Here is a 5,000-nt window from a genome sequence, read left to right as displayed (position 1 = left end):
CAGGAATTTTCAAAGTGCCTTGCCTGCCACCAGGTCAACCCGGTTCTCCCTACGGCCGTCGGGCTCCGGGTTGACCTGGTGGCGGCGATCTCGGTCGGCCACCAGGTCAACCCGGTTCTCCTTTAGTCGGCAGGGTCTCGGGTTGACCTGGTGGCGGCCAACTCTGCGGCCGGCCATCAGGTCAACCCGGTTCTCCCTTCGGCGGCCTGGGCTCCGGGTTCACCTGGTGGCCCGTTGGCTCTCCGGCCAGCAGGTCACCCCATTGGTTTCGACGGGTTGACCTGGTGGCGGTTTGCCTTCGGGCGGCGGTCCCCACACCGGGTGCAGCGCAGCACGGCTCCTCAGGACCTCCGAGGGGGGCTTAATAGTCGACGCCGGGCGGGTCCGGGCCGGCAATAGTCGACCCCAGCAGGTCCGGGGCAAATTTTCAAAGTCCCTTCCCGACCACCAGGTCAACCCCATTGGTTTCGACGGGTTGACGTGGTGGCGGTGACTTCGGGCGGCGGTCCCCCACACCGGGTGCAGCGCAGCACCGCTCCTCAGGACCTCCGAGGGGGGCTTAATAGTCGACCCGGGCGGGTCGGGCCGGCAATAGTCGATCCCGGCAGCTCGGGGCGGCTTAATAGTCGATCCCGGCGGGTCGGGGCGGCTTAATAGTCGACCCGGGCGGGTCGGGGCGGCTTAATAGTCGATCGGGCGGGTCGGGGCCGGCTTAATAGTCGACCCGGGCAGGTCGGGGAGGCTCAACGGTTCCCCAGCAGTCCGGAAAGCAACAGTCGTTCCCCAGACTCTGCGGGGTGAGGCAACGGTCCTCCCGGGATCTCCGGGGCCAGGCTTCCCTGTCGTCCCCCAAACTCTGCGGGGTCAGGCTAGACGGTCCTCCCGGGTCAGCTTAACAGTCGTCCCCCAGACTCTCCGGGGTGAGGCTTAACGGTCCGCCAGACTCTCCGGGGTGAGGCTTAACGGTCCCCTCCCCGGGATCTCCGGGGCAGGCTTCCCTGTCGTCCCCCAGACTCCGCGGGGTGAGGCTTAACGGTCCTCCCCCGGGATCTCCGGGGCAGGCTTCCCTGTCGTCCCCCAAACTCTGCGGGGTGAGGCTTGACGGTCCTCCCGAAGCAGTCCGGGGGTCAGCGTAACAGTCCTCCCCAAACTCCTCGTCCGCCCATGGGCCCGGGGTGGGGTCCCCCGAGCCGGGCCGCGGGTCCTCCTCAGTGGTGGTGGTGGGGACTCGGGAGCGAGGCGGGGGCCTTCGGGCCCCGCGCGGTTCCTCCTCCCGGAAAAGGAGGAGCCGGCGGGACCGGGAAAATTTGCCTCACGGCACCTGGGATTCCCAGGCGGTCACCCATCAAGTACTAGCCAGGCCGGGGCGGTTTACCTTCCGAGATCGGACGGGATCGGGGCTTCGGTCGGTATGGCCGTAGGCACCCGGCTCGAGCCTCCTCGCCCGCTTCCCTCCACGGGCCCGAGCAGCGGCCGGAGGCAGTCCCGGCAGCGGCGGGCGGCGCCGGCCGCTCGCCCGGCGGGTCCCGGTCTCGGCGGGGCGATCCGCTCCCACGCCCCGGCGTCCCAGCGGCTCCGCCCGCCGGGAGGACCCTGCGGTGGCGCCCGGCCTGGGGACCACGGTGCGAGGCGGGGAGAGGGAGCCGTCCGATCGCCCACCCGGAGAACAGGTCCACCGACCGGGTCGACCCGACGGCCGGTCGGTCTCGAGGTCATCTCAAGTTTGTCCACAGGAGGGCAGCACTGCGGCCGGGCAGCAGGTCAACCCGGTTCTCCCTACGTCCGTCGGAGCTCCGGGTTTACCTGGTGGCCGGGGACCGCTCAGGCCGGCCAGCAGGTCAACCCGGTTCTCCCTACGGCCGTCGGAGCTCCGGGTTTACCTGGTGGCCGGGGACCGCTGCTGCCGGCCAGCAGGTCAACCCGGTTCTCCCTACGGCCGTCGGAGCTCCGGGTTTACCTGGTGGCCGAGGACCGCTGCTGCCGGGCAGCAGGTCAACCCGGTTCTCCCTACGTCCGTCGGAGCTCCGGGTTTACCTGGTGGCCGAGGACCGCTGCTGCCGGGCAGCAGGTCAGCCAGTTCTCCCTACGGCCGTCGGGCTCCGGGTTTACCTGGTGGCCGGCGATCTCAGGCGGCCGCCGCAGGTCAACCCGGTTCTCCGCCGTCGTTCGGGGCTCCGGGTTTACCTGGTGCCCGACGATCTCTCGGCCGGCCATCAGGTCAACCCGGTTCTCCCTTCAGCGGCGGGCTCCGGGTTCACCTGGCGGCCCGTTGGCTCGCCGGCCAGCAGGTCACCCCATTGGTTTCGACGGGTTGACCTGGTGGCCGGTTTGCTCCGGGCGGTCCCCACACCGGCAGGGCAGCACCGTTCCTCAGGACTTCCGAGGGGGCTTAATAGTCGACCCGGCAGCTCGGGGCGGCTTAATAGTCGACCCCGGCAGGTCGCGGTGGGAGGCTTAACAGCCGTCCCCAGACTCTGCGGGGTGAGGCGCGGTCCTCCCGGGATCTCGGGGCAGGCTTCCTGTCGTCCCCAGACACTCGGGGTGAGGCTTAACGGTCCGGCCCGGGCAGGTCAGGGCCGGCAATAATAGCGACCCGGCGTCCGGGAGGAAATTTCTCAAAGTCCCTTCCCGACCTTTGGTTTCGCGGGTTGACCTGGTGGCGGGGTCTCCCGGGCAGGAGTTTTGAAAGTCCCTTGCCTGCCACCAGATCAACGCGGTTCTCCCTAGGGCCGTCGGGCTCCGGGTTTACCTGGTGGCCGGGGACCGCTCAGGCCGGCCAGCAGGTCAACCCGGTTCTCCTACGTCCGTCGGGCTCCGGGTTTACCTGGTGGCCGCCTGCTGCGGCCGCGCAGGTCAACCCGGTTCTCCACTGGCCGTCGGGCTCCGGGTTTACCTGGTGGCCGGGGACCGCTGCGGCCGGCCAGCAGGTCAACCGGTTCTCCCCGTCGGCGGTGCTCCGGGTTGACCTGGCGGCCCGTCGGCTTTCGCCACCAGGCCACCTTTGGTTTCCACGGGTTGACCTGGTGGCGGTTTGCCTCGGGCGGTCCCCACACCGAGGGCAGCGCAGCGCGGCTCCTCAGGACCTCCGAGGGGGCTTAATAGTCGACCCGGGCGGGTCGGGGCGGCTTAATAGTCGAGCCCGGCGGGTCCGTGGCGGCTTAATAGTCGACCCGGCAGGTCCGCGGCGGGAGGCTCAACAGCCGTCCCCAGACTCTGCGGGGTCAGGCTTAACGGTCCTCCCGGGATCTCGGGCAGGCTTCCTGTCGTCCCCAGACTCTCCGGGGTGAGGCTTAACGGTCCGGCCCGGGCAGGTCAAGGGCCGGCTTAATAGTCGACCCGGAAGGTCCGGGAGAAATGACTCAAAGTCCCTTCCCGACCACGGTCCAACCCTTTGGTTTCGCCGGTTGACCTGGTGGCCGGTTTGTTTCCCGGGCAGGAGTTTTCAAAGTCCCTGCCTGCCACCAGGTCAACCCGGTTCTCCCTACGGCCGTCGGAGCTCCGGGTTTACCTGGTGGCCGGCGATCTCTCCGGTCGGCCACCAGGTCAACCCGGTTCTCCCTTCGTCTTCCGGGGCTCCGGGTTTACCTGGTGGCCGGCTATCTCTCCGGGCGGAAAGTCACTCTCCGCGGCCGAGTTGGGTGAGCCCTGGGCGGCTTGCCTGGCGGCGAGGACCCGGTCTCGGAGGGCCCGATCCTTTTTTCCAAAAAAAATTTTTTTTTTCCGCTCCGGGGACCGGGGTGACCTTGCAGAACTCCCCGGAGCCTCTGGGCAAATTTTGGAAAAAAAATTCCACGCGCCCGAACCACACGACCGGGGAACGTCCCTCTCCGCGGCCGAGGAGGGTGAGCCCTGGGCGGCTTGCGTGGCGGCGAGGACCCGGTCTCCGAGGGCCCGAGCCTTTTTACAAAAAAAATTTTTTGTTCCGCTCCGGGGACCGGGGTGACCTTGCAGAACTCCCCGGAGCCTCTGGGCAAATTTTGGAAAAAAAAAAAAAAAAAAAACTTCCACGCGCCCGATCAAAACGACCGGGGGAAAGTCACTCTCCGCGGCCGAGGCGGCGGGCGCTCGGCAGCCTGGTTAAGGCCGGAGGAAGCGGGCGATCGATATTTGTCGAGTCGGAAGAAAAAAATTCAAAGTCCCCGGCCACCAGGTCAACCCCGGGGGCGGGCTGAAAATTTTTCCAAGTCCCCTCTCGGAGAGCAGGTCAACCCGTCGGCTAGCACGGGGTTGACCTGGCAATCGTCGTGCGCGGAAGTCGGAAGGGTCGCGAAACCGCCTCGGCCGACCGAGGTAACCAGGAGGTCGGCGCGATTTTCGAGTTAGTCCCGCTGAGTCGGGCTGGCCTTTTCCGGCGTGTCCCTTGAAAAGGTGCGCGGAGATTTTTGAGACAGGGTTTTCAGAACCTCTGAGAACCGGAGCTCAGCCTGGGGACCAATCCGAGTTTGGTACCCGACCTCGCCCGGGAAGCGGCCACGGCCACGGCCTCCTTTCCCGGCTCGCTGCCCAAGTGTCGGAAGCCAACCCGGCACGTCCGCCCGCGCAGGCCAGGCGGCGGACCCGAGCTTCGGCGTCGGCGCCCCGCTCTCGGAGGAGGAACACCCGCCGGCCGCTGTCCTCCCGACCGATGTGGCCCTGGCGTTCGCGGCGGGAAGGGCGCCAGCGGGCGGCACCCGGCGGTGGGGCCGTCCGGTGTTCAGGCGGATCGGGACCCTTGCCTTTCGCGCGCACGATCCCAGGGACCCACGTCGACTTCCGTCGTCCCAGGCGTCTCCTCGGTGGCGGGCGGGGACGGCGCGGGCCGGCTTCCCCGCCGCCTCCGTTCCGTTGCCCGTGCGGGGCGAGATCTCCGCCGTGCGAGTCGAGGCTCCGGCGAACCGCCCCAGGGTCGAAATCAAACCCAGACGGCCGCGAGGCTCAGCGGGGCCAAACACGGTCGCGAGAGCGAGCAGGGCGCTGCGGTTCCCTCGGGGACCCTCGTACCGCCCTCTCGCTGGAGCCCC

At 68.2% G+C, this 5,000-nt stretch overlaps 1 pseudogene; it reads right to left on the bottom strand.

The window, feature by feature from the left end:
- Positions 1-1,309: 1,309 nt before the first annotated feature.
- On the bottom strand, positions 1,310-1,423 carry LOC120376386 (annotated as a pseudogene).
- Positions 1,424-5,000: the final 3,577 nt, after the last annotated feature.

Source organism: Mauremys reevesii, linkage group 12 (assembly GCF_016161935.1).
Source record: "Mauremys reevesii isolate NIE-2019 linkage group 12, ASM1616193v1, whole genome shotgun sequence".
Classification (NCBI taxonomy): Eukaryota; Metazoa; Chordata; order Testudines; family Geoemydidae; genus Mauremys; species Mauremys reevesii.
Note: the sequence above shows the minus strand (reverse complement) of the source record. Positions and strands in the feature narration are given on the sequence as shown.